General features: G+C 43.1%; 1 long non-coding RNA gene across 1 annotated transcript; it reads right to left on the reverse strand.

Moving 5' to 3' along the window:
• Positions 1–6,003: 6,003 nt before the first annotated feature.
• LOC103099058 (uncharacterized) lies at positions 6,004–14,744 on the reverse strand. The gene is made up of 4 exons (XR_466166.3): positions 14,653–14,744; positions 12,488–12,568; positions 10,901–10,944; positions 6,004–7,076 (listed from the first exon to the last, which is right to left on the reverse strand). It is a non-coding gene; the product is annotated as an uncharacterized LOC103099058 (long non-coding RNA).
• Positions 14,745–14,749: the final 5 nt, after the last annotated feature.

Here is a 14,749-nt window from a genome sequence, read left to right on the forward strand (position 1 = left end):
GGAGGAAGGAAGAGGTTTAAGCAATGGACTATTTTGTATCAGACTCTAACTAGTCCTGACACCACCTAAAGTGAGGAAGCAGGTGGTGCTTCCCCAGGCATTTTGACTTTTGGCCATAAAAACTCTACAGGATGACAGAAGAAAGGATGAGGTAATTGATAGAACTCAGTGAGGGCCATCCCCAAGCTCCACATTTTGCCAACAAGGCAGTGAGTCTGTAGTTGTTAAAAGTCAGATATCCATCCACAAGCTCAGGTGTCCATGATCACCATTCCAGGCCTGTTCAAGAAATAACAGCCTTACTAATGACATTTCAAGGTCAATGGGAGAAGAGGCTCCTTTCCCATTAAGATGTTCTCAGAGGACGGAGCTATGGTCATTGACCATATGAGGAATATATTTCCAAAGAGTATGTTCCTCTAGACCAGCCAAGTTTCTGGAAGCTTTGGTGGTCTAGAGGAACATACTCTTTGGTGGGCAGGGCCTGTGATCCTGCTTCCTCTTGTAAAGATTAAAATTCAGGGAAACTGAGGCAGGTAGAAATTAGTTTCTCTCTGCAAGGAGTATTATATATTTTTTGAGGTTTATTAAAAATTAAGGATTAAAGAAAATACAGGATAAGAAAACATGTGGCCTAGATACCTCACATACATTATGAAAAGAGCCACCTCTGATCCAAAACAGAAGTCCAAAAGACCACAAAAGCCTTTGCAATCAGGTTAAATCCCTTCTTGATCTTGGCCCACCTGAGAATTCAGTGAGATTACAAAGCATTTTGGGGAAGTGGAGCAAGGGCTTCTGGGGATTGAAGTCCAGAGTTCAAATCCATTTTTTCCACTCTCCCACTTCTAGGAATCAGAACTGTAATAATTAAAATAGTGGATGACATAAACTGTAATAAGTAAAATAGTGGAAGATATAAATTGTAGTAGATATAAGAGTGGGTGAGTAAATTTGTGACCACAGAAAATATGTTTCACTACAGTGTTTTGTTTTAAGTCAAAATATAAGGTGGTCACCAGGGAAATATTCCCAATTATTCAAATACCCAAGTCAACTGGGTTTTATAGAGAATTTTAATTAATAATACAATGAGGAATCAAAGAAAGAGAGAGAGGGGGAAAAAGGAAATAAATGAGAAAAGAATAGGCTGGCCCAGGAGGCCCTGGTCAACCCAGGCCTAAGCCCTAAAAGAAAAAATCAGTCAGTCCTTATATCTTAATCACTCACCACAAGATCTGTCCAAGCAAGAATATAGACACCAGTTCAGCCAGCCATCCTTCTCCAGAGAGAGATTCTTCTGACTCTCCAAGCAAGGATTCAAGGGGACAGAGTCTCTCCAGAGGGAGTTCCAGCCAGAGTCAGCCTCCCTTGAGAGACCTCCTTAGAGATTGTCCTTCAAGAGATTTTTCTCAAGAGATTTTCCTTAGAGCCTGTCTCTCAAGAGCTCCTTCTCAAGCGATCCTCCAAAGATCTTTCTTCTTTAGCAGGCTGTCTTCTTATATAGGGGGTTTACTCCTATGTCACCTCCCCTAAGTTCTTCCATCTACCAATCACAGTAGACGTTTTCCAAAGGACAGCCCATTCTGAATTCACAGCTGAGTCGACTAATCCCTTTAGTAAGTTTGAACCAGAAAAAAACTTCTGAATAAGTTTTCACCTCTTTGCTCCTGGCAAGTTTACAAGTTGCCTGACCTTTAATAGGTACTTAGCACCCCTTTGTATTACTTCTAAAAATAGGCATGGCTTAAAGAACTTTTTGCCTCATTATAAGTATGGGTTTAAGTACTTTCATTGTTTAGCAAGGAGTTTTCTCCCCTAAAGCAGTCTTAAGTATGGGTGGAGTAGAGGTCTTCCCATTTCTAATCTCTCACTGTCCAAATGGGGAATATTCCCATTAGGGAATTGTTCCAATGGAGAATTCCCCAATGGGGAAATTTTTAACATTCACAACTCTGAGAAATTTCAAGATTCACAATAAAATTTTATTTTAATTTAAAATCCAGGAATTTTTTATTTTTTTTTGTTTAAGATTGTATTGTTATAAAAATCCAAGACTTTGAATTTTGTTTGAGAAAATATCTTCAAGAAAGAAGCTTGAAACCCCTATATCCAGAGAGTGAATTGTTGCAGAAAGATACCAGAAAATCTACCCTTCATCAAGAAGATCAAGAATGAACTTTGGATATGATTGATTGAACTGAACTTTGATTGAACATTTATTGTAAATGTACACATTTATGCCAAAAGGGACTGCCTCTAATTTGGCTTTCTGTCAATGCGCCCAGCAAAACATTGGTTTTGCTTACTTTTCTTTTCTATTTCCTCCCTCACTATTCTAATTTCTCTTAGAAAATTGAATATTGTGTATATCTATAGTTAGAAGTGCATTTAGGATTACAAAATGATTATGTTAAATGATCAATGGGGAGACTAGTCTCCCAATGATCATCAGGGGGGATTGTGAATCTTGAAATTTCTCAGACTTGTGAATGTTAAAAATTTCCCCATTGGGGAATTCTCCATTGGAACATTTCCCTACTGGGAACATTCCCCATTTGGACAATGAGAACTCTACTTAGATTAGAAATGGGAAGACATCTACTCCACCCGTACTTAAGACTGCTTTAGGGGAGAAAACTCCTTGCTAAACAATGAAAGTACTTAAACCCATACTTATAATGAGGCAAAAAGTTCTTTAAGCCATGCCTATTTTTAGAAGTAATACAAAGGGGTGCTAAGTACCTATTAAAGGTCAGGCAACTTGTAAACTTGCCAGGAGCAAAGAGTGAAAACTTATTCAGAAGTTTTTTCTGGTTCAAATTTACTAAAGGGATTAGTCGACTCAGCTGTGTTTTTTCTGGTTCAAACTTACTAAAGGGATTAGTCGACTCAGCTGTGAATTCAGAATGGGCTGTCCTTTGGAAAACGTCTACTGTGATTGGTAGATGGAAGAACTTAGGGGAGGTGACATAGGAGTAAACCCCCTATATAAGAAGACAGCCTGCTAAAGAAGAAAGATCTTTGGAGGATCGCTTGAGAAGGAGCTCTTGAGAGACAGGCTCTAAGGAAAATCTCTTGAGAAAAATCTCTTGAAGGACAATCTCTAAGGAGGTCTCTCAAGGGAGGCTGACTCTGGCTGGAACTCCCTCTGGAGAGACTCTGTCCCCTTGAATCCTTGCTTGGAGAGTCAGAAGAATCTCTCTCTGGAGAAGGATGGCTGGCTGAACTGGTGTCTATATTCTTGCTTGGACAGATCTTGTGGTGAGTGATTAAGATATAAGGACTGACTGATTTTTTCTTTTAGGGCTTAGGCCTGGGTTGACCAGGGCCTCCTGGGCCAGCCTATTCTTTTCTCATTTATTTCCTTTTTCCCCCTCTCTCTCTTTCTTTGATTCCTCATTGTATTATTAATTAAAATTCTCTATAAAACCCAGTTGACTTGGGTATTTGAATAATTGGGAATATTTCCCTGGTGACCACCTTATATTTTGACTTAAAACAAAACACTGTAGTGAAACATATTTTCTGTGGTCACAAATTTACTCACCCACTCTTATATCTACTACAATTTATATCTTCCACTATTTTACTCACTACAGTTTACAACCTTCAACCATTTTAACTCTTACAGTCTATGTCTCCCACTCTTTTAATCACTACAGAAGACAGCTTTGTCCATTTGAAGCATCCCTTAGTCCCTCATGTCAATAGTCCTAGATAATAGTCTGAGTATCCTGCCCTATGTTGCTGATCTACAGCAGTGTCCATAGTTGTTCCCAATGTGGCCAGCACTATGAGTGCCAGAGATTATGACCAACTGACTCAGATCCTCCAACTGGTGGTAGCAAAGTCAGAATAATCTGGACCCAAGAGTCCAGAAAGACAGAGAGAAATTGAATTGTGAATGGAAAAAAAGATGCCTTCTGTCCTTGCTCTCCTTATATTGCAAGGTGGGAGGGTGACACCCCCCCCCCATGGCTGTAGAGAGCCCTCTTTCTTCCTCTAGGCTGGCAGGAGAAGTCCAAGTTCTTGTGGAGACACACCCAGAGTTTAGCTCCCAGAGGCCCCTCAGCTTGGGCTGGACTCTGCCAAGACTCTCATCCCTCCCCAGAGCCCTTTATTCACATCTGCTCCTTTGTCTCTTAGCCCTGTCAGAGCCCAGAATCTGGGTCTAAAACCAAGGAAATCTCTGAGTGGAAGAGAGGATGAATTTAGGACAGAGGGTTCTGACTTTGCCCTGATGGGATGGGGACAAGCAACTACTTAACATCCCAGAGCTAAGGGAGCACAAGCCTAGTAGCTGAAGGGCTGGGAGTACCTTGTAAGGGACAGTATTCACCAACCCTCTAACCCCATGTTGGTAAAGCTGTAGCATGGGTTCTGGGGAGGCATGGGGAGGACTACTCCATTCCCCTTCTCCACAACATCAAAGGACATTTTTTGCATGCCCAGCTGCTCTGCCCAGTGTGAGCACTTCCTCCCTCTACCATGTTAGGTAATGTGGAGAGGCTCATAGGCAGCCTGAAATTGCAAGTTGGGCACATGATCTTGAAAATATTTGCCAGTGCTGTGCTAACCAGTCCCATTCCTGCCTCAGTCAAGTACCATTTGCACCCTGTCCAAGTGCTGCTGATATGAATGAGGAGGGTCATTGTCCACTGTGTTTCCTGATGTCAGAATAACCTGCCAGGGCCAGTGTGGGGTTGGGAGAGTATTCTCAGAGCTTGTGGTTCACATTGGGCTTGGCCTGACTCCTCAAGAGACACCAAAGGAGGGAATAGAGCATGGGATCAAGGGGCTCGAATTGTAGAATAGATCCAAGAGGAAGCTCTGGGCAAGTGGCCCCAGTGTTTTCAGGGACTTAATAGGCAAAGTGCTAAGCTTAAAAGGACCAGGGAGGTATAAAAATAGGAAGATGAGAGCAGTAACTATTGTCAGGATTGCCAAATAGATCACTTAAAGAACTGTTGAGCTTTGTGAGCTCAAGTCAGTTTAGATGATATGATTTCATTGTGGATTCCATCAGTTCAATTGTATCACACTTCTTCTAGCAGTGGTCAGCAGCAGCATAGGGGTTGGACTGAGGAAAAATAATGAGAGGTGGGTAATGGATTAGGGGATAACTGAGTGGAGGAAGAATTGGAGGCAAAGAAGTACAACAAGAACAAGAAGAACAAAAAAATAAGAGTAAGAGGAGGAAGAAGAAGAGGAGGAAGAGGAAGAAGAAAAATAAAAGGAAGAGGAGGAGGAGAAGGAAGAACAAGAACAAGAAGAATAAGAACAAGAACAAAAAATAGGAGGAAAAGAAGAAGCAGCAGCAGCAGCAAAAGAAGAAGAAGATGATGATACTTAGTATGAATGAGGCAGAGGGAGTGTGAGAATGAGAGAGGCTATAATCAGTCTGTTGACTTTTCCATTTCCTTTGTTCTTAGGAACTCCAAGGAATATTCCCTCATATCCTCACAGGATAAACCTCATTAGCAGAAAAGGCTTTTCCTACTAGGTACACGAGTGCTCCATCAAAGTTTAAGGGATTGTAGAGGATTGAAGAGGGACAGGGGATATAAGGAAGGTTTGTAACAGGGAATGGAGGAGTTGAAGGGAGAGAGGGAATATGACTGCCAGTGAGGTAAAAGGAGAGGGATACCCCCTGCTGAGAGGCTATCTTGGAAAACTGGGGTTCCTGAGAAATAGGCCAACTATGATAGCCTGAGGGGATGTCTTCTCTATTGATTGATGTTGAGGATACACCAAGGCAGATAAGCACGGACCCTCCTGAGGGACAAGCCTCCCCCCACACCAAGGTCACCCAGCAGGGGCCCAATATTATGGTTGAACGGCTGTCCTGAAGTTCAGCTCCCTCTATGTCCCCTGAAGTGACAGTCATCTTATCTGACTATGGTTATTTAAATAAAGATGAATTTAATAACAATTTTGGATTAGAGAGTGTTGGGGTCCAGGTTTTCGCCCACCACCATGGAAGACCAATGGACAATGCAATTAGGAGGAGGGTCGTTTATTGAACTGGTGTGCACCAGCAGCACACACCAGGGGAGCCCCACCATAGAGTTCCAATTGTAGTATGGGGATTCTGGGATATATATGCCCTCCAGCATGCATGGCCCCCCCAACTGGTACATACCTATCTGGAACATACCATTGTTGGAATGTTTGCCAGCATTTATGGTCCCTCAGCTCTTATCTGGGACCTACCTACTGCTGCTGGGACTTTGACATATTAACTTCCAAGGTCCGGCAGTTTCCGCTCAGGCCCTGAGTTATCTGGTACCTACTGCTGGGATCTTTGACATATTAACTTCCAAGGCCCGGCAGTTCCTGCTCCCTCATTTCCTACTTTTTTCTCTCAGGGGGCAGAGGGAAGGTCCGTCCGCTGAGAGGGCTCGTAACCTCAGCCCAGGGCTCAAAGGTGGCTAGAGGTGGCTAGGGGTTGGTACTGTTGTCAGAGGGCCAACACCTGGATGGCATCCAGCCAGTCTTTCACAAGCCAAACAAGGCGGTTAAAAATGCAGGGGCCAAATGTCAAGAGTAGGATTAAGATTACAAGGGGTCTTATAAGGGACGTGACTAGGGTAGTGAGCCAGGGAGAAGAGCTAAAAAGGTGGGCGCACCAGGGGCCAGCAGTTTCTCTCTCCTATGTGTGATGTCATGTATTCCTTTTGCTAGCTGTCTCCCCACTGCCACAGGGGAACCACACAGCCTTCAGGCGGGCCAGAATCTAAGACCTGACCTGGTTCAGTGCCCCCTGCTGTCCTATCCCCTCCCCTCTCCAAGTATCTAAGGGAAAAAGGGCGAAGTCCAAGTCTTCTGTAGCTTCTTCAATGCTGAGAATGGGTGTAGAGCTATCCCTGCCTATTGTCAGGAGAGAGGGGGAGGGGAATAAGAGGGGGAAGGAAAGGCTGCAGCACAGGGTCTTTAGGGGCACGTCCTCAGTGAATTCCAGGGTCCCAGGTCGGTGGAGAACTGCTTGGAGATCTGAAGGGTGTCCAGCCACTGTTTCCCCTGATTGGCAGATAGGTCACAATGGGAAAGTCAGCCCCTAAGATAGAAGTGTACTGGGGCAAATAGCAGATAGGAACAGAACATTAGTACAATAGCAATGAACATCACACATTTGCATTTGGGTATCTGAGCCAACAGACTTCATCCTCAGAAATCATCTTCTGACAGGAATAGATCCCCCCCACCCCCAGGAAATCAGATTCCTGAGTTGTCTACAGAGCTGATATGTGATGTCTCTGTTAAAGAATAACCCTTTGCAAAGTACACATTAACTATAACATCTATAAACAATGGAGTAACAGTATCTTACCGATGTATTCCTTTACCCCAGATTCTGGGGAAAACTCAAGAAAGCTTTGAGCTATATTTCCAAGCTCAAGATCCAAACTTCAACTGTGGTAAATTAAGGCTACAAATACAAGCCATCTATGAATAAACTTCACCTACTTCTCAAAGTATGTTCCCTAACAGCTTGAGAATGTCCAATTATTAACCTAATAGGTTGTTTGGGGAAATGGAAACTTTAATTTTCCAATTTGTCTTATGTGCTGATTATGGGAATTGTCCCGAAGGAAGAAGGCCCAGAAAGGGAAAATATCTCCAAGTCACAAAGGACACAGTGAGTGGCTTTGTGTACAAAGCAAGGCTGTCACTGCCATTGTTGTTTCACTCAGCCTAGATGGTCAGGAAAATTCAGTCCAAAGTGAGCCTTGGGCTGCCTTCTCTATAACCATCCTAGGACTTTCTGTCTCCTTAGAGCACTTGCCACTGGATCCCAGAAGCCTTCTTTTTCCTTAAAGGACAAGTCTCACCCATTACAGCTCAGAGGAATTCTGCTTGTCAGCAGACCAGAAACAAATTTCTATACCCTCAAACAAGCTTTTCTGACTATTTGCCCTCTCTAAGGATTCCTTAAGGTCTATGAGTCTACATTATAGCAGTTATTCTTACATATTTTAGCAATAATTAATTTATCACAATTTAGTTAGAAAACCTGAACAGGAATGTTGAATTCATTAGCTCTATAGTAAATACAAATCAGGGCTAGATCAACTTAGGCCTTCTGAAGGAACTAAGACAAGATCAGCCAGGAATCTCTAAGGATTTCAGAGAAATTCCAGAATTATTTGTGATTTTACAAAACTACATACATCAATTCTAGAAATTATCCCTAAGTTAAAAGATCCAATTATGAGAACAAAATATCTATCTGTTCTCTTTCACCTTCTCTCTCTCTCTCTCTCTCTCTCCCTTCAAAAACATACAAAACAAAACAAAAAACCATACCTCCCCACCTTCTCTGACATGCTGTTACCATCATAAGGCAATCCACTATCCAACATACCTCTCCTAAGGCAAACAAGTATCCTACTGGTATTACTTCAATTGCTAATCAGTAACCCAAAAGAATTCTGATTTAAAGGATTACATCATTGAATCACTATCTTTAGCATAGGGCTCAACCATTATAAATTTCAGTTCATAGTACAAATTGGTAAACTGAGGTAACTACTGAGTATTGAACAAAATCTATGGTAGGGTCAGGTTTACAATGAGCTTTTGTTTACATCCAAACAATATTTAAAATACGTGTTTCAGCAGCAATTCACATAACAATCATAAAATTCTGAGCAAGCATGTTTCACATATATGCCATTTTCAACATCCTACACACTCTCTGGCTACTGTTTGAAACATATATCCTTATACAGATCAAAATGTAATCAAAATCTCAACCAACAAATTCCCAGAACTCGTATGTGGTAATTTTATCAATTATATATCACTCAACTCAGTTTATCACTCTGGACCTGGGATGTTTGCATTAAGATTCCACAGCTTCAAACAAGCTTCTTGGTCAGACAGGGCTGGCAATATTTGCTTGCTTGAGCACCTTAAAAACCTCCAAAATATACAATTAAAACATACTCATCTTTAAGTTCTATCACACAGTAATTGTCAACTTTTTTTAGATCCCTATTTCAGTCCCTAATTATAAGTGTGGAACTATTAAAAGCACTTATTTCTCCTACCTGTGTGCAAGGAAGGGGTTAATAGCTTCTGAGCAAGTTATCCTAAGACTGCTTGGCTTGCTTTTTATTATTTAGCAACCTTGGTCCATCCTTCTTTAACACAGTGAGCTCATTATAATGTAAAAATTTGAATGTATCAAACTCCCTCCATAATAATTTAGTCTCAGTGGATTTCAGTTTGAACTCCACATTTCCAAATAACTCTGATTAAGTCCTTTAGCAATGTTTCAGTGTAACCAAACTGAAGTGCAAGCATTTACCCGTACTTCTCTCAAACCTGTCTAAAGTAGAATAAAACCTCCAGTTTAGTTTTCTTTTAGCTCAAAACATTGCCACATTCCTATTTAAGTCCATCAACATTACCCCAATTTATAAAATTTGTTATATCTATTTCATACTAGAATTCATAGTATCAGTTAGTACCTCTATTCATTACTCTTATTGAAGTGGAGCACTTCATAGAACAAATCCAGACACTCCAAAATTCAATTATTAACATATAGACAGGTTATAAGATATAAAATTATTTCCTTTCATATGGAATTAATCACTTTTCCCTAGTTAGCTCCATGTTACCTGGCATTCCAGCCTGACCTCTTTGATATATCTGAAGCTAGACTATATTTAATCCTCATGACAAGCCCTCTTGATTTCAGGGCTGGTTAAATCTGTCTTGTTAAGGACATTGTAAGCCTAAAAATTTCTCAGACTTATGAATGTTGGAAATTTCCCCATTGGGGAATCTTCTACTTAAAAAAAATTCCCTAGCAGATGGTGAGAACTCTACTTGAGTGTGGGGGATCCTTGCCTTGAGAATATCCCTACTCCACCCTACTTGGGACTGCTTTGGGACAGAGAGCTCCTTGAGAACAATGGAAGTACTTTGATCCATGCTTATGGAAGGAAGAGGAAGTTCTTTGAGTCATGACTGTTTTAGAATGGATACAATGGGATACTAAGTACCTATAAAGGTGGGGCAACTTGTAAACTACTTAAACCTAAAAGGGTGATAACTTATTCAGAGGTTTTTCTTAATGAAATTTGTTGACACAGCAGCATTTTTTTCTGACTTACTAAAGAGATTAATCTATTCAGCTGTGAATTCAAAATGGGCTGTCTTTTAGAAAAAACGTCTACTGTGATTGGTAGATGTAAGGACTTAGGGGAGGTGACATAGGAGATTTTGCCCTTAAAAATAAGAGCTCAGGGAAGAGCTGGGAAGTCATTCTGAAACATTCAGATTGGAGAGACTCATTCTGAGGAGACTGATTCTGAAACATTCATATGGAGGAGGGAGCTGGTGAAAGCAGCTGAGATGCTGCTGGCCTGGTGTCATTAGAAATCCTTACTTAGACAGATCTTATTGTGAGTTATAACAAACTGACTGATTTCTCTTTTAAGACTCAGGTCTAGGCCATATTGGCTTGAGGCCCTTCATACTTATTCTTTTCTTACTCTCTCTCTCTTTCTTTGATTACTCATTGTATTGTTAATTAAAAAATCTCTATAAAACCCAATTGACTTGGGTATTTGAATAATTGGGAATATTTCCCTGGCGACCACCTTATATTTGATTTAAAACCCAAGACACTGTAGTGAAACATATTTCTGCGGTCAAAATTACTCACCCTCTCTTATATCTATCACAATTAATATCTTCCACTATTTTAATCACTATAGTTTAAGACCTCAACCATTTTAAATCTCACAACATACAATTTGTATATCATATACCCTTAACCTATTTAGGTGGGAAACTTAATTCTCTTCATAATACAAATACATACATATTTTGTATCCACTCAGCATTACTAATTTCCAGCATTTGGTATCTGAATACATACATGTTCATCTCCAGATTGCAAATTCCTTCCTATGCATTTTGCACCTTTAAAAACAATTCAGATAACCTTGATCAAAGACAACATCATTTAAAAATTTCCTCTGTTGTAAAATATCAAATTCTTAGCACTTATTAAATCCCATGCACAGATTAACCACTTTAAAAACCTCTTGTGTGTCATATGATTTCTTTTCTGCTAGTTCTGACAGCATATACATTAAAATAAATCTGATTTGAAAGATTCCCAAGTTTAAATTCTAGAATAAGTTCTTCTCAACAACATAACTTTTTCTGAATGCAGGCTGGCTATCAATCACACTTAGACAATTCTCAAATTCACTGAAACCATTGTGCATTGCAAGGTTTAACAAAACAAACTTCTAACCAGGAGTTTTTGTGTTCAATAAAAATCTGGCAACATTTCACATTTAGAGTTAATTAATTTTTTTAAGTGAAAAGTGCCTCTAACTATGGAGTAAAAGTCTCCCTTTTCGGCTCAAAATTTTCTCACTTTTGCTCCTTTGAGGGCCCATCCAAAGGAAGAAAGAGGAAAAAAATCATTGAACAGGTAATTGCTTTTGTCCTCTGTTGAGGATTAATCTTGTAGCTCCCCCATTTCTACATAGAGACGAGATTGTGACAGAAACACACAACTTTGTGGCCAGCATGCTTTGAAAGGAAAAAAAAATCAATGTTTTAGGATCCATTCTTAAGAAGAAATATTTGCAGGGAGAAAATTCATTAAAACAGTTTCAGTGTACTGTTCCTTTAAGTGTCTCAGGGAAAGAACTTCTAAATCCCCTCCCATGCAGACTTTACTCCTTCTTAGCCTGCCTGGTTGGAATGCAGGCAGAGGAGCAGGGGAACAGCCACTGCAAAGTTAATTCCCCTTTGTGACACTGAATCCTAAACACCTTTATCTTCTTTGTTTAATCTAGCCACAACAAAGACTCAAAGAAGCCTATAGGACACCCTCTCTCACACATTCAAACACCTTTGTAGAAAGACACACGAGACAAATTTAGTAAAAGCCAGAAGACAAACAACAGAGACACGGACATTCAGTAGGTTTCAAAACTTGTAAGAAACGTAAACCTTAAAGCAAGCTTTTTGACAAGCAGGCGGATTATATATTGTTGAGACCAAAAAGTTGAAGGTATCTCAAGGCATTGGCTAGGTTACTTATCAACCTTTTCCCTTCCGTCTTTAACCAGTGAAGAATCCTGGTACCTGCGACTGCTTGTCAGGGGGCCGGCTGCCCAGTCCCTCCTTGTGGCCAAAAATACCTCAGTGTGTCACCTAAAGCTATAAGAGCCAACTAGGGCCAGAAAAAAATCACCTAGAGATAATGGGGCGTCCCCCAGTCTCCCTTAGGGGTGCAATAGCTTCCCAAAAGGGGACTTGAACCCCTTTCCCAAACTTGACAGAGACTCAAAGTCTGTACTTGGGGGAATTGAACCCCTGAAAGTGGCAAGGTACCTGATGGAGACGTGAAACTCCGTGCTCAGGGCCCTCTCAACCTGACAAAGACTCGAACTTCGTACTCAGGGGACTCAAACCGCCTGAAAGTTCCAATTTCAGCACATACCCTGGACCGTATTCCTTCCGCACCCCAGATCACAGCCGCTTCCTCTGGTTTCTGACTGGCCCACTTGTGAATGACGCTGAACTGCAAAGGTACAGAGTTCACACTCAGAAACAGGTGGGAGGATCAGACAGGTGCCGCGGGGCGAACCCCTCACCCCAGAAAGGGGTGGGCCTCGGAGTTTGGTGTAGAATGTCCTGTATTAACCACAGGCACATATCATTCACTAAGTCTTATGCTCATCGAGAGTCCTCCTCTCCCCCATACACTTTCAGTCACCACAGACACACACACTCTCATACCCCACTTGGCTCATCTGAAGGTCCGTTCCAAGACAGTGCCTCTGGCCCTCTTGTCAAGGGGTTCCTAGGTGGGGACGAGACGGATGAGCCCCCAAATGTTATGGTCCGGGTTTTTGCCCACCACCACGGAAGACCAATGGACAATGCAATTAAGAGGAGGGTCGTTTATTGAACTGGTGTGCACCAGCAGCACACACCAGGGGAGCCCTGACATAGAGTTCCAATTGTAGTCTGGGGATGCTGGGATATATATGCCCTCCAGCATGCATGGCCCACCCAGTCCCTATCTGGTACATACCATTGTTGGAATGCTTGCCAGCATTTATGGTCCCTCAGCTCTTATCTGGGACTTACCTACTGCTGCTGGGACCTTTGACATATTCACTTCCAAGGTCCACTCAGGCCCCTAAGTTATCTGGTACCTACTGCTGGGATCTTTGACATATTAACTTCCAAGGCCCAGCAGTTCCTGCTCCCTCAAGAGTACCTTTTCCCCCACCCCCTGTAAGATTAAAATTAATATCCAATAACTCCAAGTATTATGTTTTATAAGATTTACTAATAGTCACTTGAAGTAGAGGAAACAGATGAAAAAAAAAAGAGTAAAGAGAAGCTTGCCCAGACCTCAATGGCAGAAGAGAGAGAGGGGTTGAGGTTACACAGACTTTTATCTACTAAACCTAATGACATGAGGTGGGGATGAAAGGAAAAGGATTCTGGGAAATGTAGTTTTTAGGGTATAAGATTCTAATTACATACCCTCTTCCCCTCATGCCTAGCACTGGGAGATGGTTCAAAGCCCAACCACAACAGGCCAGATGGCCCCTTGTTGTGGATCTCGGATTGAGCCTCAGTTTCCCCAGATGTAAGTTGAGGCTGCTGGACTCCATTTCCTATCAGCACCCTTCAGGGGATTGCTCTGTGACTCTCTACGAAGTCCCTGCTTGGGAATGAAGGGCCTGGAAGTCTCCCACAGCTGCCAGAAGGGCTGAGCTCATCCCCTTGGAGCTCTTTAGTGCCCAGAAGCATGTAGGAGGGCTCAGTCTGTACCGGTCCTGGGCTATATATAGCAGCTATGGGGGACATCCAGGACTGTGTCGGGCATCCCTTGCCCTCAGGAAGCTCCCCAGCTGCCTGTCCTGGTTAATATAGTGAAACTGTCCCGAGGTCTGCGGTCTTGAGGAGCTCTCAGACTTCCTTCCTGTGCCTTGACAGCCTCGCGGGCTTCCCCTAAGTGCAGGGAGACCCCTCTCCCGCTCGGTCCCACTGCGGCGCTCTGCAAGGCCACTAGGAGCATACTCCTCTCCAGGATGGGGAGAGGCTGCAAGGCTGGTCCGCGCATGCGCCCCGCGATCGGGAAGGCCCACCCCCACGAGACCCAGAACATCCCCTCGGCTTGCCTTCCTCGTCCTACAGACGCTCCCCTCGCGCTTGACCCAAGGCAAGGGGGTAGCACCAAGGTGGGCGGAGCCTCCCTCCATCCCCGCAGGTCGCCGCCTCCTCTTCCCAGGCTCGCGAGCTCTCCCGTTACTGAACTTCTGCTACCTGGCTGGGAACTTCCCGAGGCGGAAAGGCGCCCTTCTTCGGGCCTTCATTGGTGCCCGAGACCGAGACTTCCCAAAGCCCCGCCCCCCTGAGGAGCTCCTTCCGCTCGAGGACCGAATCGCCCACCCCGCCTCCATATCTCTGCCACCAGCGCGGGGGGAGAATCTCCCTGAGGCCCCCGCACTGTCTTAGGGCCCAGAAGAGCCTGGAACTCCGCACGCCTGAGGCCCCGGGACGCTTTTCTTTCCTCCCGGAAGCCTCGAGACTGCAGCTCGGCGCCTGGAGCCACTGTGGAGGGGCAGGGAGGGAGGCGGGACTCACCCTGGAGACTCGGAAGGGAGGCTCAGAAGGAGGGGAGGAGGGAGAGAGGGGGGAACAGCTCCACAGGGCTGGGCGGGGCAATTTAGCCTGGGAACCG

Source organism: Monodelphis domestica, chromosome 3 (assembly GCF_027887165.1).
Source record: "Monodelphis domestica isolate mMonDom1 chromosome 3, mMonDom1.pri, whole genome shotgun sequence".
NCBI classification, from domain to species: domain Eukaryota; kingdom Metazoa; phylum Chordata; class Mammalia; order Didelphimorphia; family Didelphidae; genus Monodelphis; species Monodelphis domestica.